Source organism: Lepisma saccharinum, chromosome 20, assembly GCF_977018435.1.
Source record: "Lepisma saccharinum chromosome 20, izLepSacc3.1, whole genome shotgun sequence".
In the NCBI taxonomy this organism is placed as follows: Eukaryota; Metazoa; Arthropoda; class Insecta; order Zygentoma; family Lepismatidae; genus Lepisma; species Lepisma saccharinum.
The window spans coordinates 69811690-69834981 of NC_139248.1; the positions used below are offsets into that span (position 1 = coordinate 69811690).

The 23292-nt window shown below is 37.9% G+C and overlaps 1 protein-coding gene across 1 annotated transcript in view; it reads left to right on the forward strand.

The window, feature by feature from the left end:
- BicC (protein bicaudal C) overlaps positions 1-23292 on the forward strand; it is a 188832-nt gene that overhangs the window by 8457 nt on the left and 157083 nt on the right. The window lies entirely within an intron of this gene.

The window sequence follows — 23292 nt, forward strand, 5'->3', positions numbered from 1 at the left end:
GTGTCGTTCGTCTTTCCAAGAAATGCAAAGGAACGAAACTTTGTTCGATATTCAGGTACCTCAAGATGCCAGTCAGCAGCACCATCTGGTGATACTTCGTTTACAGAGCTTTAGCGTTGACCCCCCCCCCCCCCAGTTCGAAGGCTATAATTAGTTCGTCACCCCAGGCTGACTCCCCCCCCCCTAGGTGAGGGCCAAGGGGACTATTCCTAACTCGAACTATGACCTATTTTAATACGAACCCGTGAAAAACCTACGGAAATAACATTGACTATTTTTCAGTTTTTGAAACAATTTAGATTTTTCTTTCGTAAGTGAATGGACGGTGTGCGTAGCCAAATTGTCGTTAGGACAATTAGCGAGGGACGCTAATTGTCCTAACAGCTTGAGAAATGCTCTCCCAAGGTTTGTATTTTCACAGCCTAAATTTTGAGAAAAATTTGCTCCTCGGAGAAGTAAGACTTGACATGTCCTTTCCCATTGCACTAATATTTATTGTTATAAATTACTTTTTCTCTTGTACAAATGTTTATTCTTTAATCTTAATTTCTGTAATTTACCTATCACTGATAATGTCAGGATAGTGACTAACCTGTATATACTTATCTTGTAAGGGCTGTTACCATCGCAATTACGAGTGTGTTTTGTCTTGACTTTGGAAGTTCGGGCTCGGTTTTTGAATAGTGATAAAGTTGAATTATATGAAGTTTAATTTCTTTGAGTGGCATGGATTATATGTTAGACATAGTTAGTTTGCAAAGAAGTAAAATAGACTTCATTTTTCTTAGTGCAAACTTAACTTTGATTTTTATTTGACGAACTAACAGATATTACCCCATACCCTGAGAGGCATCACGCGAATGCTTGAGTCTTTCATGTGAACTTATTATTTGCTCTTATAGTTAAATCATGTTCTTTCGACTAAAGAACGTGTCCGACTGAAAACCCGTATAGCAAGAAACGTAAGTGATCCAAAGTTTGGTAATTTTGTATTTACGAAACCGGTACATAAATTCTTATTTTTAAAAACTGAAAATGTGACAATTTCACATTATTTACTAACATGTTCAAGTAATGTGTACTGCGAGTGATTTGCGTCCTACATTTTGGGACATCATGTCCTCCTTTTCTCTTATACTGATATGGTAACCCTACGCCAGTCACGAAAACCATCTTAACAGCGGCGATGGGACACCTGGCTCTCAAAGGCTGCTGCGCCACGGAGTAACAATTTGACACATTAATTACATTTGGTGTAAAGGTGTTTATGCTCGTTGGCGTTCTGTGATGAACAAACTAAAAAAAATACATTAAAATCTCGTTAATCCGCACTAATGGGGGGATAAGTTGACCGGTTTAACGAAAGTCCGGATTAACTGAAATAACCTAAAAGAACAGTATAAAGTGCATTAAAACTCCGTTTATAGCAACAAAACTTTTATTATGGTGTACGGTACAGTACAAAATCTGCTGGAAACAGAATTTCATCAGTGGTTGACCGCCTTTTCTTTGGGAAGTTCTCTTGCTGACTTCTAGCCACATTTAAAACCTTGCATTCTGCTTTTTTTCCTCCTTTTGCCTGTCTGGATTAAACGAAGTCCGGCTTATCGTGGTCCGAATTAACGAGGTTTTACTGTAGTCTTAGGAAGATTCATTTACTTTCATTTAATTTCCTTTTGCTCAACAAGCAAATGCGTTAGTCGGTGAGCATTGTCGGACATTCTCGGAATAATTAGGACCGCCGAACATTTTGAGCCCCAGTTGTACATCGAACGCAGCCATTGTTAAAACCCAACCAACCTCATCCCTGACAATCCCCAGAGGGTAAAGTCCGCGCGTTCATTATATCCCCAGCGGTTAACAAAGGGAGCGGTGCTCTTTGTTAAAAGAAACACCCAAGCGGGCGGTTTTCTTTTGAAGAAACTGGAGTAGGAAAGCGATGTTGCCAAATTGAAGGAAAGGGTAAAGAAAAAGAAAGAGAAACAAACAAATTAAAGAATATGCAAAGAGAAAAGAAATACAGATAAATATTAAAAAGGACAATATTAATAAAGATAGGAAAGAGGCATATTATAAATCCTCATATTTACACTGAATACCCCTAACTTTTCTACTCGAAAAATATATTATTCAGAATATACATATATAGTTAACTTACCTTCACTCATCGTCATCGCTCTCTCCCACGTGAATCACGAATCTCTCCTGGTTACTATCCGTGTCGTGGTTAATGTATTTTCTCTCAATTTTGATGGTGTGTTGAATACAGGACAACCAAAGATGAGCATCAATTGTCTCTGTTCCATCACGCAACAGCTGGCATACACTGGCACTTAGAGTAGGCGATACATTGTTTCTCCTCACATATGATTTTAACTTGGCCCACACCAGTTCTATGGGATTAAACATGCAATGGTAGGGAGGGAGTCGCAACACTTCATGTCCACGTGAGGCTGCAAGCTCATCCACTACGTACTTTTTAGTAATGTTTGCCGATTTAATTATTTCTAACTGTTCTTTTATAGGAACAGGTTTCGGTACTGGAATGTCGTGCTTCTCCATGAAGGAAATAATATCCTGCAGTTTTGTCTTCATAGTTGGGATTTTCACTAGCAGCCTCGAGTGATAACTTGCATTATCGCAAATTATGATACACTTCTTATCACTTGGCAAATTTGGCAGCAGATTATTGGTAAACCAATTTTCAAACACTTGTACGGTCATTTCGTCGTGACTATCAGCTTTCCAATCTCCAATGTTCTTAGCTGAAAGATGCAAACAATTTGGGACCCACCCCTCGCTGCTCCCAGCATGGAGCACCATGATGCGTTTTCCTCGTGCTGACGGCGACTTCAAAATACAGTTGCAAGTACCATCGTCCCACCCTTTTTTGACGACGTCGTGAGTGTCGAACCAAGTTTCATCTAAATAAACGATCTGGCAGCCTTCTGATCTCAACTTGTTGAGTTTGTGAAGGTAACGATACCGCCAAGCAACAATTCTTGTCGACTCTATTATTGCATTTCTTTTCTTCAGCTGACGAAAAGAAAAACCAAGTTTCTTCAGCTCTCGAAGCGTCGTTTGTTTGTAAGAAAAGTCTGATATTAGTTTCAGTTGTGTTAATAATTCACAGACACTTGGTGCGCGTCCTTTAGGAAAAAAATTGTAAATCTCTCTTCTAACAAAATCGCAAACAAACTCGTCCACTTTATGATTTTTTTTTATTTTTATTACCAGGCTTCTTTGGTGTAACTGGGCCTCTTTCTGTGATCTTTCGCACTGTTTTCCTGTCTAATTTCAAAATATTTGCTGTCTCCGATATTGGTCCTCTTCCTGAATTATTCCTGGAGACATATTCGTGCACACTGCATACAATTTCTTGAGCTTGTTTGTTCAGAATTTTCTTTCTTTTCCTCAGCAATCTGGAACTGCCGCTGCTAGTACTTGGCTGGGGATCACTTTCGTCAGTTAAATTCTCCTGCGCAACAACGTTTGCTAAAGGAACCTGGTTTGCAACCCACGGTCTCCACATGCTAATAACAAAACCAAAATCTAATAAAAAAACTAAAAGCACAACACTATAACAAAGCAACAACACAGCACCATAACACAACAAAGAAATAACACAACACAACTAGTTAAGAAAATCAACCCCGCACGTGGTTATGGCGCAAAAATAACGATAGCCTCACGCACCCGCCTGCTCCGGCTTGCAACTACAAGAAATGTAAAGAAAATGTGGCAACAACGTCTGAGTGCACGCGCTTATCGGAAGCGGTCTGGCTATTGTTGACTATTGTTTCCAGTGTTAAGTTTTATCAAAGGGATGCCGATGGGGATATAATGAACGCGCGGACTTTAGAGGAGGTTGTCCTGCTTTCCCCACTCTTCGTGACAGGACGAGAACTCAATGAAACCCCCCACGGGTATTCTGCCAAGAGGTTGGGCAATTCTTTTGTTCTTTGTAACACCTGACCGCGCGAGCCTACCGCAGAGTAGGCACAGAGAGAAGAGGAAAGGTAGAACCCGTCGTAGGGAGGGGCAACTAGGCAGATGCCCCTCGCTTCAGGGGGCCACGCAACAAAAGAAAAATAGTGTGTAGTTTACGAATTTATAGGACGCCGATACTTCCGATTAAGCAACTAATTTCATTTTTTTTACTTCATGGGTTTTGACATACTTAAAATATCCAAAATACCGAAATCATATCCTAACTAAGCACTATACAAAATAGTGTTCAAATATTTGTCAGAAATAGTTATGTAATATTCGTTTAATTAGAATGAAATGAAGTGAAAATATATCAAAGGATGTAATTTCATTATACCCCGAGTCAGGGTAACTCCAGGTCCCCCTTCACAGCGCAGAACGGCTGTTTTGACAAAACCCGGTTTCCCTACTGGCAGTTTCAGGGATGAGGAACCGTAAGGTTCACGACTTTTGCCCAAACAGGGGTGCAGCGATAGGCATTATTGGCTGTGCAAGCTTCTTCGTAGGTTAACGTGGCAATAGAGGGCCATTGCCATAAGGAGGGTTCCCGCGCCGGTTCTTAGCTTGGCCGGACTCTTAATTTGGAAAATATACGCTTGTCCCGTGTCGAAAACGAGAGCGGAAAAGGAGAAATGTCTCGTCACGTGACTCGTGAGCATCCTAATTCCTGTCTTAAGTACACGCTGGAAAATAGTGGTTAGAACAGCACACTCCCGGATTGAAATCCAGGCTTGGCCAGTTGCGATTGCCCAGTCGCCAATTTCATCATATCATCCTCATCGTCACGATTAATCAAAAGTTTAAGAAAAGCAACGCTATGTCACGAGAATACAAATATTAGGAAAGCCTAATGGTGCAGTGGGATCCATAAGTATTACCGTGCAAATGTCCATGACTACTTTCATTAATTTTCTCAGCTTGTTTAGTTTTTTCTTTTAATTCTTGAAGCTCTTATTGGGTCAAAGTGCACGAACATGGTGGACAATTTGCATGGTAACACTCGTGGATCCCACTGTACCATAAAGCTGTCACAAATATCTAGCAAACAAAACGGTCAAGAGGGAAGGCAAACCACACTAAGATTAACTTGGATGCTGGAAGGAATTCTGAATAATTATGCATTCAAAAGTAAACCTTACTTCATCACTGTAATGTCTGTTCAACGAGGCTCTGGCACCTCGATTCACGCTAAACGTTGTGTGGTTTCGTGTTCCGCCGGACCCTGTGGCCGAGTGGTTAGCACATCGCGCTGCGACGCAAAGGGTCCCGGGTTCGAATCCCGCTCGGGCTTGGTTGTTTGTGAATGTCCATTCATCCATTTCACCACTCATCCCTATCTTCGCAAATTATACAAGAGGCACAAAACGCAAAGTAAAATAAACTAGATCAATCAATCAATCGTGTTGTCATCCACATGTCTTAGATTTCGAGATTTATTTACCGTCGCCTTTTTGCCTGTTTGGGTTTATCGCGACGATGAGGATGGAATTGATGAGAATACTAGCAAGGAACATCCATGTTCAGGTGTTAACCACTTCGCCAAAAAGGTCGGCTATGTATTTGCGATATTACTTTCATCGCATCACTATTTATCCCCGTCGTCGCGACAAGCCAGAACTGGCAGAAAAGCCATGTAATATCGACAAAGAATAATGGGGCACGTAGAGTATCTGAGCAACGTGATCGCTCGGCTACTTGACTGCCAAATAAGCATTGCTTGGCGAGCGAACATTAACCTTGCCCGCCACAGAATTGAGTTTTGTTTCCATCTTGAGGCAAAGAGTAAAATAGTGTGAAGATGGAAGCTAATGAAGTAGTTCTGATTTTAACTGCTTGCCTTATAGCGTAATTATAGGAAGTTCAGGTAACAGAATGTAATAATTTTTCCACTTCCATATTTTAATTAGTGTTTGCATTGGCGTCAGCAAAGGGGGGGGGGGGGGTCGAACCAGTCGGAAATTTCAATCTGAAGTGTAAATCACCAACCCTGAGACCTTCTGTAAACAGTCTCACCGATTCGATGTATCACTCTGCGTCAGCTGATTCATGATCGCAATCTGCTGCTGTTACACTCATAGTTCGCCACACCTATTCATTTTATATAAGAGCCTGTGAATGTGAGAACCCGCTCTCAAAACATCAGACGAATATGCAGCCGCATACATTGTTACTCTCCCGGTCATTCTCTCTTTCATAACCCTTAAAACTGCAGACACTGACACACCACTGTACTGGGATACCAACTTAACCACTTCATTTACTGGTTTCTCAGGATACCACTGACAGAACGTTACATAAATAGTGAGTAGCATCTGTTTCTCACCCCTTTTCAAAGGCTGTCCTTGCTGGTGTTTTGAAAACAAGCTCTGAGAACACGGAGACCTTCCCGCACGCATAGAACTCGGCATGTTATTTTTCTAAGGATAAGTCGGGCAATATTACTAAGTGGCACTACTTCCTTGCTGTTCACATGATTATTTTTAGAAAATAACCAATGTTATAAAATATCATTATGTACACAAATCTCTAAGCTCATTGAAAGTTACAATGCATATTCCTACAAAATGTTCAAACTTATCTTGCCTTGCCATGTCAGTTATTTTACGAAGTGCACTATATTTGGCGGAACAAAAATCGTTATTAGGATGCTTGTCAAAGTTTCCAACCGCAATAAATTTACGAACTTTCCTTGTCTTGTTTTGATAATCATCAATATATTTATTGGACTTGCAGCATTGCATATGGCTGTTTATGCCCATTATATATTTTATTTACATAAAATCTGCAAACAAATTTCAAATACACTATCTATATAAATTACCATGTTATATCATTTTGTCTAAAAAAAAATCAAGTAAAATATATTCAATTCGCATGCAAGAAAGAAGCCAAATTTATTGGAAATGATTACTGGTGCAAAGTGTTAACCATAAAGGTGAAGCAATAAGTTCAAAAGAGAGCATTGGATTTAAAGTTAGACGTCATTTGCGGCAGCGTATCCCATACTACAAAGTGGCCGTTGTTTTACCTTACGTAATGAATCCTGTAACAACCCTGGATTTTCGTGTGGATTATTTTACTCAGCCCTGGCCCATATCCATGGTAACGGTTGAAGTTTTTGCGTGCGATGACGTGCAACCGGCCAAGTGAATGCATCACTTCAATATGAAGTCACGTGAAATGACAGAACGTGCAAGGTAGGTCTGGTATGAAGATATTAAACACAAGAACAGATGTGTATAGATGGGATATGTGAATGGGGTTGTGGGGGGAAGAATGGAGGACATACGATAGCCACTAACGCCGTCAAACGGTTGGGCGGGAACTTTACGTCACATACCATGAAGGAATAGGATCTGAGCTGATTATGTCCTTTGCGATTAGTCCACTCAGAATTAGCTCACTTCATCAAATTATTTACTAAATCTCATCAATTTACATTGTCGAGTTCATTATTTGTGTTCTTTTTGGTTTAGATTCAACATCTCCGAAGAGAAAATTATGCTCATTTCTTTGTTACCCTTGTCCCTGTACATCCAGGGTCAAGGACGTCAGTAATAAGGTGTTATATACAGTGTACAGTGGGATCCATGAGTATTACCGTGCAAATTGTCCATCACCATGTTCGTCCACTTTATTTCACCCAATAAGAGCTTCAAGAATTAAAAGAAAACTCAAAGCAAGCTGTTGACAACTTGTGCACCAGCATATATAAAAATCCATAGCTTAAAAACACATAGGATGTAAGAGAAAAATTAATGAAAATAGTCATGGACAATTTGTACGGTAATACTCATGGACCCCACTGTACACCTATAGATTGAATTGTATCTTCTCCAAATATGATGTATAAAGAAACAAACTGCCGGAGAACTAAGTGAGGTGAGTGTACATTTTTATATTACTATTATAGTGGAACTCGCGACTCCTGTGTACCGTACTCCAGTGTGGAGGGGAGGGGGAGAGTGGACCATGCTTTCTTAGTCAGAGTTGAATGGAAGAGGAGGAAGGTGCGCGGAGACTTTTCGACGAAGGTTCTTTTTCTTGTAGTCGCTCTTATAAGTAAGGGGAACTGTGATTGGTCATTCATCTATTTTATCACTTCATCATCATCTCAATTGACTTAAATGGCCGGAAGAGCAAAGTAAATTTATCAAATATAAATGCAAACACTTAGTTTAATAAATAACCAAAATAGAATAAAAAAATTAGCAGTTTGTATTTTTATTGCTTTATGTGAATATGTATGCAAAAACGAGAGAGAATTGTACACCAATGGCAAAAGGAATGGTAGGCGAATTGCCCATCACCATTTTCCTCCAGTCTGTTTTCCCCAATCTGGTGATCACAAATTGAAAGACACACAAGACATCATCTGCTTTCCATTATTTAAAACAACACAGGAGGTAGAACTAAAAAAATGAAAATGGCAATGGACAATTTGCCTACTATTATCTATCTCTTCAAGAATAAAAATACATCTAAATTTAGAACCACACTAAAGAGCTTGATAATATAACATGTTTTATAGAAGATGATTTGTGTCACATTTTCCATTAATGGAAATTAACTTTAAAACTTTTTCTTATTACAAAATACACTACATTACTTCTTAACTTTCTTAAAGTATTATTGTTTTTACTAATTTATAGATATAACTAGATTATAGGTTAATTTCCTTGTATTCAAAATTAGACATTAATATTATTGACATATCCCATATCATAGTGAAACTTATACTTGTATGATCAAGTGAATGGAAATCAATGAATTAATCTTTGTAGTTGGCTGTACGTCTTTAATTTAGTTTTAAATTAATGTTTCAAGAAAACTATATTTCTGCAATATACTTCTGCAACTGAATTATACATTATGGCCAAGTTACAAAGTAAAAATTAAACCATAAAGCTAAACTTCTACAGCTGATCAAATTCTAATTGCGGCTTCGTAGTAACGCAACTTAGCTTTGAACAAAACTTCGTGTATATTTTGTGCTTATAACAAAACCGACAAGAAAGTTGTCGTATTAATCATTTTACACATCGGTAAGAAGACACACTTGGTTTGTACTCCAGAAAAAGACTACACATCGAAAGGTGGAAAAAATGTGCCCTTGCATGTTAACCTGAGACTGCAGTGGCGTACCCAGGATTTTCGAAAGGGAAAGGGTTACGTACAATATTTTAGATAGTCATTCCTCATTTTGCCATCTTTTCCTATATTTGACGTTCCTTTTTTTTAGGTATACTGGTCCAATGGGGGGGGGGGTTATAACCCCCACCAACTCCCCCTTGGGCACGCTACTGCCTGAGAGAATGAAATATTACTTCATGCCAAGTTTGCGTGAAAGCAAAGTTGAACAGTATTATATTTTATGTTTGCCATAGTCATGGCATAGGCATGATATATTCGCGGAAACATGTTGTGCACTGAAGAAAAAATACAAGTGCATAGCCTAGTGTAAATATAGCGTACATAAATGCTAATTTGAACTTTTCTTTTCTGGTATGCACAGTATATTATGTATATTATGTTCAACGTACTGAACTAAAATAATAATAAGTGGTGTGCGGTATCTCGAAAAAGTCGGTACCGGGATCGGAAAGAAAAATTCCGTCCCGATCCCGACTTCAGCAAATGACTTCCCTACTGGATCCCGAGCAGTCGGGAAATACCGAATGGTCATTTTTAAAACGATATTAATTCTTGACCTTTTCTACATTGCAAGTGTCTAAAACTTATCGGAAATTGTTAGTTTTCATTCGAGAAATGCAAAGACAATCACTTAAGGTGAAAATGACGTGTAGAATTTGAGATTTCCACGACTAGTCTAGAAATTGCAAATATTTCCCGTCCCGAATGTTGGGATTTAAAAAAAATACCGTTCCGATCAATAATATTCTGTCCCGCATAACAATAAGCATCCATCGATATTTATTTTCAATTTGTCTGAAGCCACAAAATGTAAATGGGTGGAAATGCTCATTTGTGTACTCGATTTCGTGTGTTCAGTTTCTGGCATGGTTTCCTATCTGCATAGTGCAACATTAGCGCATAGATTTGGAATTCATTTCATGGATAAATTCACCTCTTACCGTCGTTTCGTCATCACGAGTAAACAACGGATTGGCCCAACCTATACTTCTAATAACCTTGTATTTTACTTCTACGAGTTTGCAATGCTTTCTGCATGCACGTGGTTTTGTTTACAGAAGGTCTCAGGGTTGGTGATTTGAACTTTACTTATTTTCAATTTATGGCAATTGATAAACGAAGCACTTTATTTCACCTCATTTTGCGTCATTGTTTAAAAATGGTCTAGAGATATCTAATTTAGTATGAAACTTTAATAATTTGCAACACTGAAACTGTTAATTTGTAACTTTCACACATTCCGAAGCTTTTTATACTACTCGGTTTGCTGCTGCTGCTACTAATGTTATGTAATGTTGGCTGTAACAAGTACTATATTTTTCATATAATGAACTTATTGGATGATGAAATAAACTAAACTAAAACTGCTGCTAGTACTAATAATAATAATAATAATTTAAAATACCGATAATGCAATAATTTTAAAAATGAACCTCTTCTATGCCACTGGTCTGTATCACAATATATTTGAGGGGAGGGAGAGTCCTCGACATCTTCGATTCGATCCTCCCTAGGAAAATTCCTGGCGACGCCCCCGAGTGTTTGTTCCAAATATATACCGTAGTTTTGGAATGTAAAAGTACGTGAAAAAGAATTTCGAATCGCCTTTGGTATTAAAAAAAACAAAAAAAAAAACAACAAAAAAACAACCTTTTCTCATTCATAAGCACCCGGTCATTGATTACAGAAGGACTAATTAAGTCGACAGAACAACAATCTGCTCGAGGTATCCCGTGCCTGCTTTCGTGCAGTGTTGCCACAATCAGAGGGCGCAATTTCACTTTCCAAGGGGCAAGATTTCCCTTTTTTTTGACTATTTTTTCCCTTCACCTAAACAAATATACTACTAATAATAATAATTATTAGCAGTAGTAGTGAAATTTCCGTTGGTCCATGTTCGTATGAATAAAAAATGTTACACAAATTTTTCACATGTCAGCTTTCTGGACAGATGTCCCAGGTTTAAATCATGGTCAGGGATCCATTAAATCGTTAATTGTCAGTTACAATTATCCGAAGATACAGAAAAGCGACTTAAGAGAAATATAAATAGATACATACAGGCTTATATTCAAGGGGGCAGAAATAAGGAGGATCAGAAAAAAATTAAAATGTGAATATTAAAAGGAACTTAACATAAACTGTAATAATGTAAAGTCAGAAGTCTTAAAAATTTCCATGAAATTGTGATATTTTTCATCGAAATTCCCTTTTCCCTTTTGGCTAAAATTTCGGTCCGAATTTCCCTGCAAACGGGAAATTTCCCTTCATGTGGCAACACTGCTTTCGTGCGATATGAGCTTTTTCTTTGCCAACTTCGGGGACCTGTTGATCGCCCAGGATTTTGCGTGTGTGCAGCGACCAATCAGAACCCAAGGTCCATCCGCACCACTACAGCGGAATGCAGTGTTGCCATCCGGCAGCATATTTGTCGCAGGTCATGGCCAACCTTGCTTCTTTGCTAAGAAAAAGGTAAAAATCCTTGCCGAGATCCTGGTTGTGGAATATTTGTAGTTCGCGATTCGTGACTGGGTTGGGTAGTCACGAGAATTGGTTGATAGATTGATTTAGATTTATTTTACGCCCGTTTCTTCCACTTTTGGCTAATCGCTAATGATGCGATCCGGGAAACTCTCAAAGAACATCCATGCCGGGATTCGAATTCGAGACCTCTAGCGTCGTCACGCCCTGCGCTAACCACTCCGCCACAGAGGTCTGCATCTTTACTTCCTCCTAAAGTTTCCGGAGAGGGAGATCAGTACATTTAACCAGTGCCACAGTACTTTTACGGTGGATTAAGTCCTTGTGGAGGGCCTCCCCGATGGCGCAGTGGTAGCGTCGTCGCCATATAATCTTGGGTTCCCGAGTTCGATACCCGGTTGAGGCAAAGCGGTTTTTATCCCACCTTAAACCAGGGTTGTTAATGGTCCAGGAAATTTAAATAAATTATTCCGGTACAGGGAAATAAAATTTAGAAAATCAGCAAGCGTAAATGGGTTCTGGACCGTAAAGAACCTTTTTATCTGTAAAGTATTTCAATTCGGTCCAGGAACCTTTTTCCCGGATCAATTTAAACCAGGGTTGGTTTTCCCCACACGGGTATTTTTTTCAGAAAAAAACACCTTGAAAAAAACCACCAAAAAACCCACTAAAAATGTGGGTTTTTCAGAAAATGTTGTAAATTATTGCTTTAAATAATTGTAAGGTTCTAGAATTGTCAACTTTTTGAGAACTTGTAAAATAAAAGCTTAGCCAAGCTTATAATACTCAAAATAATTCATGTGGTACAAGTCACAGTGGGTTTTTCAGGATGTTTTTCTCAAATTATGCTAAAAATAGACTTTTAACAGAAATAATATGAACTTACATCCAAGAAACAAAAAAATCAAAAGGATCTGAAATATTTAGATAAAACATTGAACGAACAAAGCTTATAATTTTGAAATGTGGTAGCACTTAAATATTAGTCACTTCCGTGTGTGCGCAAGCCACAGAGTTTCACCTGTCACGATCAACTTTTACAATAATTTTTTCCATGAATAAAACATTACAAAGAAGAATTGAGTACATGTTATTGGAATTTCGGAAAGTAGAATAAAGTTAATTGTGGTATAATTAAATCATATATTTTTCAAATGATTCATTTTATTTCTCAAAATTTAGTATGTGTCCAAATGTTCTGTTTTCTTTCCAATGACTTCCACTGAGACAGTGACCCCTCCCTCCCTCCAGTTCAGTGCATTGATTGAACGTAATGGGTCGCTTACCAATGTAGGATAAATGTTATTTGTGGTTAGGGGCTCTATACCCAAGAAGTCTAGCACTCATAATCTAGCACGATTTCTTTTTATCTTAAATATAGGGATGTGAGGTACTCAAGTAAATACAATGCATACGTATACTTTGACCATTTTTGACATTTTCAAACCTTTTTAGAGACTACAATTCCGAGCTTTGTGCATAAAACTTTCAGGAGAATTGTGACATTTCTTGCACTGTAAATTCACAATAAAATTATCGAAACATAATGCACGATTTAGGGGCAGCATGGGTGGGGTGGATAGGCAAAGAAAGACAAGTCATCTATTTAGTGACCATGATAACATGTTTCTGCAGCTAGAAAACTTGACAGACTGCAATGGTATTACATGTGAGTATAAGGAACTAAACTCAGTAATTGTAGATAATTCGTCGGTTCACAATTTTGCAGTAAAAGTTTTAAAATTATATTTAATAGTTTAGGAGAGGAGTGGTGATAAAACCGGAAACACACATTTTGCCATAAATGGAAACCTTTTGAGTTGCAATTTTTAGAGTTGCAAGGGTTTGGTGCCATATTGTATTTGTGAAAAAATTGTCACCATGTTTAAAGATTGTGTACGACAGACTGATTTAACATTCCTTGCGAGAGCTTTAAGCTATGCAAATATTTGGTTATATTTTCGTAGATGAAGAAAACCAAGTGTCAGCTACGTTAGGACGTTACTTCGAGCTTGAAGTTTTTAATAAAAAAAAAACTCAGTGTGTGGTTTCGGCAGGGTCACCAATTTTGAGACCACAATATATTTAGCAATTTTCGAGTTTTTAAGCTGAAATTCATGTCTCAATTAGATACACCCCCGAAATTTTTTTATTTTGCATTTGTTGAAAGCATTTGAAGATGGAGGATGAAAAATTGATTTTTCATATTCTGAGGTAGCTCCAAAGTCTAATGCCACTTTCAAATATCTGCCCAAACTACATTTTTGGACATTAAGAAACTATACTTAAGTATTTTAGGGCATTTCTTAAGCTATGGCTTGACAAATAATTTTTTAACATCATAGTGCGTATGTATGTTGGGATCCAATGTTTTGTCCATGGGAACTGTTAGTTTCATAGCAACCAGATATTTTGGATGATGGATACAGTATTCCATTTGGATGAAATCAGTCAAGACAATTAAACATGTCAACCTTATAATTTCAGCATGGTTAATACACGGAGGAGATATTTAAACTTGAAACATCAACAAACATAATGGGAAAACACAACTCTGAACAAACTGTATGGAAGCAGATTTAAAAGTGTGTGTGCAGTTACCGTATGTTGTATAGTAGGTAAAGGTAAAGTTCCTCGTCCATATCCAGGGTGGCTATCACTGTGAATTCCTTGAATTCCGGGAATTCTGCATTGAATAATTGGCTCCCGAGAATTCTTCGTGAATTTTGCTCCGTAAACTTGAAAAATTGCAACATTTATTAAATCCATATCCCATCAAGGGCATCCCCGATGGCGCATCGTCGCCTTTAAAATTCTTACACAATTAACAATTTTTCGTACATTAGTATATCCCATAACATTAGTAACTTGCGTTTGTAGATTTATTTTGTCTGAATATGTGAAATCCAAATGTAAACTCCGCGCCTTAAATTTATTATTTGAAATATTCATATGTGCCGTTTATTTGAATTAATTTAGAATTTTTGGATACATTGATTTGAGGCTGGGTGAGTTCCACATCTGCTTTATGCAGGGACAAGACCGGAAAAATTCCGAACTTAGATCAGCCACTCAGATTCGAACCCGGGTTTTCTGCATGGCAGTCAGCCTGTCTAGTTTTTATACGTAATAAAAGTAACACTGCAAAGAGTAGTATCCTCCTTTTTCTCTCCATTTTCTCTGTATTATCATTGGGAAAAACATCCTCGTCTGAACGAGGATTCGAACCCGGGACCACTGGCATTGCAGCATGCTGTCCTAACCACTCTGCCACGGAGATTGACTAAGCCACCACAGCTATGAAGTATTAGTATAGTATTGCAATGCGCAACCCTGGGAACTGATCACAGATTTATTAACGGTTACGCCATCCAGCAAGAGTAGAATCAAACTGTTGGTCAAATTTTGCAGAACATCCGTAGTATTTTAGATAATTTAATCATTTGTCCCGCAATGTGGCCGTGTGGTCATAAAGAGGTCCTTATTACATAAGATGAATTATATTAAATTAGATTATAATTAGAAAGTATTGGGCTCCGGCTATGTGACGTGTTCAGGTTTGAGTCTCCTTGGGGAAACGTAACAGCTTTTCTCCTGAGATTTCGGCATGTGTATGAGACTTGTGAATGCTCACCATCATGATTAAATTGGGGAGCTACGAATGAGTAGCATATCCCGGTCATGAAAACCTACGACGACGACTGGGGGTTCGTCGTGCTGACCACACGTCACCCCGTAACTGGTTGGATGATCTCCCACCTCAGAGTAGGATCAGGTGGAATTGCGGCCGGCAGTCGGTAGGTAGGGCCTGGGCACTCAATGGTCTGTTGCGGCACGAGTTATGTATGTTTTTAGTTTATTAATTTCAAGGGGTGAGACCTTGATCGTCAATTCTTAACTATGTTAACAGAAAATATTAATTAGTTTTTGATTCAGTGAACTAAATCAATACAGTTTGAATGTTTCAGTATATTACTATCAGGGGAAAATGTATTGCATTTTTTATATATATTTATAAACATAACTTGAAAAAAAAACAATAAAACAGTTTTGCCCGGGTTTAATCGGGTTTTCTCTGAAAAAAAAAACAACGGAAAACCCAACCCTGGGAAAATGCCAACCCTGATTTAAAACGATCAAAGAACCTTTCTCCCGGATCAATCATAAAACACTGTCCAGGAACTTTTTTTTTTTTCGGATGAATTTAAATACGGTCCAGGAACCTTTTTTCAGTGAAACAATAGGCAACTTGAACCGAATTTAAATTGTGCAAGAAAAAAGGTTCCAGTCGTGTTGCGGATACCAATTAGAATTTGTGTTCCTGGACCTTGAACAACCCTGCTTGCTTTAAACTGTGGGTCCAGTCCCGATCCGCACAAAGTGGACATGAGTCACCAAACCCAACGCAACTAAATACAAGAATCGGATCCCACTTTAAACTGTAGGTCCAGTCCCGATTAGCCTAACTGTGCATAAAGTGGACTTAAAAACAAAATATCAATACAAGAAACTTTGTATTTAACTACTGAACACGAGACTATTTGAACGGCATATTTCGTCTGTCAATTTAGAGAAGCAGGGGGTGGGGGGGGGCTACAATGTTTTAAATTCGGATCAAAAGATTTAGGGCAGTGGATCCCAAAGCGTGCGCCGCGGCACCCTGGGGCGTCTTGGCTGGCTTACAGGGGCGCCGCGAAATGTTCCAGTATTTCCACTGATATGATTGTTCCAAACATGTGCTTATTTAGTACTTTTAATACATAAAAGGTTTCTGAATTTGAAATGTTTGTTTTTTAACTTAAGGCAAGCAACGTAACCACACTAACTGAGCGTTGCAAGTAGGCCTACTACTTGGGGCGCTGCGGAAAAATGTTGAAGCACTAAGGGCGCCGCGGAACGAAAAAGTTTGGGAACCCTTGATTTAGGGGTTACTTTTCCTCTTCCAAAAATTTAGGGTAGAGATTTCTGAAGTGAACTTTTTACCTCCTGAAATCAAAAAAGTTCCTACTCCACTGTGTGTAAAATTCGAATGATTTATTTGTCCTGTCAAACTCATTCTGCCAAAGTCAACAATGTTACAACTCAATGGAAAGTCTTCCATTGTTTAAGAGTAGACTGAAAACAGCCACTGTCGGCGATCTTCGAGAAATGTTTCGACAATCGGAGTAGTGGATGTGTGCAGTGCATCACATGCCACTAAGATGTGAAATTTCCCTGCACCTGATGTGTTGTTCTATGTCTGGACGGATGTTCCTCCTCTAAATTTTGCGTGGTTTTTACCATTCCACCATACTTAATGTAAATTTGAAATTGACATAAAAATAGTGCGTCGCTAAGGATAGACGTCAACAGCAATCACAAGCGGGCTTGGTGTTTAGAAACGCGATGGGGAAAACCTGCTTGAACCTACAGTACGAGATCGGTAAGTGTGCGAGAGCAAGACAAGAGCCAGTGCTTTTTCTTCCAAGTGCTTTAAATTCTTCAGTTTGGTCTTCCGGTATGCGTATTTACAAACCCTAGAATGCTGCAGAACCAGAGGGATATAACGCTTTGTTATTGGCTGCGCGGGGCGGAAGAGTTTGTTTGCTTCTTTGCAGGAAAAGTGTGGTAAAATCAGACTCGTAATTATGACTCACGTGAAATGAGTACTGCATTATAGGAGAAATTTCATATATTGAAATATAGCTACTAAAATGCGAAAATCATTCACTTGAAAAATAATTTTGCTTTTCAGTCTCTCGAAGCATTACTTTTTAAAAAATATTCTCAAAATTTAAGCTGATTTTAAAGAGGTTTCTTATCTTGTTGGGTAAATCTCTGAATTACCGTATACACTGTCAATTTGAACCATGCCCTCTATCATTTTCTTTTAACACCATTTACCTTGAAGTAACACTAGATAATGAAACGTATTAATTATCGGAATGACAGCCAATGAGAAGCCACATATCGCTGGAGGTTCTGCAGCACTACAGGGTTTGTAACGCCTCCGGTATGATGGTACGCATTTGTGGTGCAACACCTACTTTTTGGATCTCTCCTTATTGCATAGTGACACTGCGGATTAAGCCTTTTGCTTAAGGGGGGGGGGGAGGTGCCCACACAGTGACATATTTCTGATTTAATTTTGGGAAGTAGTTTTTTTAATGCAAATTTGTAAATTTATCGGTTCCTACCTTTGAACATTGGTTATAACCTAGGTTATTAAATCTAATGAAAACATTACTCCATTTAGAAAAAAGCATATATACTGTTTCTCGTACGCAAAAAGTGCTGTCGATCTACACCGAAAACTACACCAAATTTATATTGCCTTAGGGGCCGCCCTCTGGCTTGCCAAAACGGTGTGTCCTCTTTGAGTAGTGCCAAAACCATAATTTTGATCATATAATTCTTTTAAATATATTACAAAACCCGATATTTCGTATTAGAAACAATAACACATGGAAAGAAAGGAGGTTTGAAAAATAAAAATAGATGGCAGCACAAAGTCAAAGAATATAAATAAATTATTGGAGGATAAATGTGGATTTAGTGAAAGTAAAAACACAATAGAAAGATGTAGAAAAGATAAAAACAGTGAATAAAAAATAGATAGTAGATGGAAAGGAAAATGGAAGTGGTTTCCTTCATTCAACAAGTTAAAGCCATACTCAGTTGTTAGGCATGCAGAAAGAAGTAATCAACAAAGTAAGAAACTACCATCAATTTTTCTTTCTGCCTCCTGAACTCAATATGTCCTACCTAAGGTTTGCGATTGTTTATAATGGTGTACAAAGTCAGAACAATAAAACTATTCCCAACATTAAAAAGAGGGAACATTTCTGGAAGTTTAGTGAAAATTGGAGCCACAACATGCGCATAGGGAAACTTTTATTAAAAAGTTACGTTTAGGTCATATTCATATTGGGTACATATGTACCCAGTATGGCCTAGTAATATATTTTCTTTCACATGAAAAATGCAACAAATTGTAAAAAAGTGCCAGAACGTTGTTTTTATAGGTAGATAAGTATATTAATATACTTTTGTTATTTACATAACGACATAATGAGATTATACAAAGAAATAAAATAGTTTACAAACTAAATGAGCAAGGAAGTGACGTGTCATAACTTGTCACCAGAAAACCATGAATGCATTACACATCAGTCTTGGCAAATGAAAGGTCCTTCATCCTTAGTGACTCCAAGTGAACGTAAGTTTTCGTTCGTTTTGAACAGGATTTTAGATTAAAGGCTAAACTAAGTACATTGTTGTAAAGTACAAATTATGAGTTACCATAATATGGACTAGAGGTACAAACACCTATCACTATGTAGTAATTAATATCTTCCATATGCAATGTTAGATCACGTGGAACTACAATCACGAGGTTCAGCTATTTTGCTTCTTGGTCCTCAAGATACAGTACTATAGGTACAACCAACAGGTTCGATCATGTCGTTCGGAAAGTCTAAATGACATACTAACGTCATCTGTTGAATTCACCACGTAACTACTTGGAAACAGCAAATAGGCCATATTGGGTTCAGGTAGATTACATTGCAAAATCATATAGCCATTTAAACTAAAATATTACTGTTATTTTGGTATCATTATGAAGGTATTAAATAAGTGCATACTTTCAATAAACTTATTCTTCAACAGTAATACTTAAAGCATTTAATAAAATAAGGCTATTATTTTCTTAGAACCGTCAATATGTAATATAGTCAAGGTTTTTATTTTCTCGTGAAAACTCTAATACATGTTCGGTGAGGTTGGTCAGTTGCAGAATTGTCCTCTAATCCACAAGGCTGCATACTTTTCGGCAGGAAAATATTTGATTGCTTTACCAGTTGCGTATTTAGAAATATATTTCGGGGAGGGGGGTCCGAACAAAGTGTCTAAATAATAATAATAATAATAATAATAATAATAATAATAATTATTATTATGTTTTAATTGAAGTAATTGAATCAAATCAAACTAATACTAATTACAATATATAAATTAATATTATTACATGAATAGGTAAAGAGACTGTATAAGAATAAAGATATAACAGTACACATTTATTATGTAGCTTACCTGTAGTTAAGATCGGAATAATTTATATTAAAAGAAGTGCTCTGGCAATGAAATTAATACCAAATACATGAAGAATTGAATATTTATTGATTAACAAAAACAATGTTAGATGCAGTTGGAGAAAAGTAAAGTTTCTGATTAATATTTTATGCACATTATTATGAATAGTAGTGTGTATAAATCTTTGTCATTCAAAGCTGTATGATCCCAATATAATCCTTGACTTCCAGTAAGTTCAGAGGAAATTAATAACCATCGATTATACAACAAATGCTAAAGAAGCATATTGTCATTATTTAATTTTAGTACTTGGTAATCCTTTCGGGGGTGTCCATACCCCCTAGATTCACCCCCCTAAATACGTCTTTGGGCTGTACCATTAATGGGCACGAATGATTCTTGCATAGTTAAGAAATGGTATCCTGTATGCTTTCAGTTCAATTTTCTTTGAGGAGGGTAAAAACATCCCTGGCAGGGGTAAAATAATTTTCTTTTGCCGGGATAAAATGTTTTGTGTGAGGAAATCTCCCCCCTTAATTCGCACCCTGCGCAGTGGTGCAAATCGTGTACCACTTCAGGGCGTTAGATGTTACCTTCTGGTAAGCCACCGTAAAGTGAACCTCATTTCCCCGCAGTACGACCGCTTCGTGCAGGCAAACTAAGCTCACGCACCTGTATTTGTCCTGTTTGCTTCTTTTAGGAAATGGAGATTTTTCTCCTCGCAGTGTAATTTTAGTTTTTGTTAAGTAAGTAAGTAAGTAATGAATGAATGTATTAGTTTTAAAAATTGAGTTAGGAAGTTTTTAAGACAGATTTTCTTGTTAAGGCCCTGCCCTCAGCCCAGTATTGAGTGACTGAGAAAAATAGCAGGTTGTTAAAGGTCCAGGAATTTTGAATAAATTCAATTCCGGTCCAGGAAAGAATCGGCAAGCGTAAGTGGTTTGTAGACCGTAAAGAACCTTTTTATCTGTAAAGTATTTCAATTCGGTCCAGGAACCTTCTTTCCAGATCAATTTAAATACGGTCCAGGAACCTTTTTTCAATGAAACAATTCACAGCTTGGACAGAATTTAAACTGTGCAAGAAAAAAAGTTTCCTGTCTTGTTGCGGATCCCATTAGAATTTTTGGGTTCCTGGATTTTCAACAACCCTGAAAAATACAGGGTGTCGTGTAATGACTGTCCTTTATATGATACACAGCTGGAACATTAACTTGATTGGTGCGTGATTTTATTTAGCTTAATGTTCTGATTTGTTACCACCTCGTTCTTTATTAGTTACCAGTTGTCTCAAGAACTGTGAAGCATGTTTCCACGTCCAGCGGAAGTTGTTTCCAAGCGCTTTATTCCCAATTCTGTCTCAACTAAACAGCCATGTGAGGGCCAGACGGCTTGCCAAGCGACACTTTCATTGGGTGACGCGTGGTGAGCTAATAGTCCCATCGGCGCTGTTTGCTGGCATTCAAGACCGGAGCTCGGTACTGCTTTGTAAGTAGCTTGTTCTCAACGAGGATCGAACCTGAGACCGTTCGTACCAAAGGCGAGAGTACTAACCCCATTTGGCTACGCGGTACACTGCCAGATCTATCAAGAGATTTAAAATTGTAAATATTGACTAAAATAATATACTTGTTGATCCAACAGGGATAAATTTTGTTAGTTTTCTTGTTGGATTTACTTTTCAATTTTTCGTTAAGCCTCTAATTTTTTTTTATCAGACATTTCTTTCAGAAATGCTTGGTCACATTGGGCTTAACTCTTTCACTCGAGCTAAGGAAAAAATAAGACTACGAGAAATATTAGTACATACCCGGCATTTTCATGAACTTCTATTTATAGTTTTCCAATGTTTGTGTACCGATTTTGCATGTGTCTGGTGACATAAAAATATAGGCTTAGTTATTACTAGACGTCGGATTTTAGGGTTGTAACCTATTTTTTTTCCTTTACAGGTATGTAAGAGAAGTTATGTCAGCATTTCGTTAAAAAACTCGACAACTGATGAAGTTTTATAGTGCCTAAAATAACCTATTTTGCTTGCCAGAACCTATTTTAGGTTTATGCGCCTAAATCAAGCTTTTTTAAAGGTTTTTATATATTTTTAAAGTTGTTACGTGATTTTTATTGTCACACAGAGGCATTTGCTTTGTTTGGTCACGAAAAAATTCAATGACGAACGTGTTTGAAACTTTGTCTATTTCCCTTCCTCCAAGTGAATGGTGATTTTTCAAACATCTAAACAAAGCAATATGTCTGGTCATTCACCATATGTCTGACCTTCCCTTGTAATTAAGGGGTCACGGTTTCGAGCCCCGATGCAACCACATTCCACAGTGGTTCAAATATCAACTGTACGTCCAATACAGATTTGACATTGACTTTATACATGCTGTCCCTTCTACAATGCTTCAGTGGCGGTTTAGCGTCCCTCTAGGTTCGTTGAAAGTAGGTTTCCGACGCCTTTGGGGGTGATTGTGTACTGTCAGATTGTATATATCGAAGTACACAGTTTATAGTAATCTTAATTGCCAATTGTTGATTTTTATCCATCTTGAATCTTCTGTGAGACCGACCTCTGTGGCAGAGTGGCCAGGGCTTGGGTGATCTTCGCGAGTAGCCTTTCTTAAATTTCATCATATCCTCATCTTCCCGATTAGCCAAAAGTGGCAGATAAGCGATGCAAATATAAACCAAATCAATCTCCCAATGGGATACTTACACCCAATTTTTCATTCCAATATTTATTCCTTGGGTACTTGCTAAGGTTCAAAACTGGTATTCTACACTTAGGCGTCACTTTGCATCTAATGTATAAATTTAGGCGCCAAATTTTGACTTGGTGGCAAGAATGAATTTGTCGTCTTTAGGACAACGCAACAACAAACGAGAAAACACTTAATGCGTCCTGAATTTTAAAAATAATCCTTTATTTTTTTCCGTGCTTCATTGTCGTGAAAACATTTTGTTGAACAGAACTTTTCAACCACCAACTGATGCACCATACTTCGGTGTTTGACAGTGTTGACCTTCATTGCTGCTGGTGAAGTCATCAGTTTTCATTGTTCTCTCATTGCTGTGTCGTGGTTGCGATGAAACTAGAAGCAGAAGGGTGACAGGAAATAATGTCCTGCTAAAAGAAATTTAAATGAAACTGAAGTGTTGCCAACCACTTTTCGGCATTGTCCCTACAGACGTAGTCAAAATGTCCCTACAACTGACCAAATGTCCGTACGCCAAGTAAAGCGACTAAAAAAATCACACCTCGTGAGCATGCAAAACTGAGAATATTTAATTTCAAGACATGGAAAGACTGATTTTTTTTCTTCCTGCTTTCGTATCCTACAAAGGGAAACAGCGTGACGGAAGTGCAACTGACCGGCGAGTAAGCTTTGCACCTTTGCACAATAAAATGTTATTTTCCAACATTGAAAAAACTGCAAATTCTTCCGAGTCTCCCAGAAAGCGTATCGGTAACCCTTGTCGGCCTTGTAATAGTGTTCCGAAGTTCGTTCCCCGTTGGGATACGGACCCTGCTGTGTACTGTAGTTTCGGTCTTCAGCCTCTCAGCATAAAGTGGACTTGAATTTTGACCAAC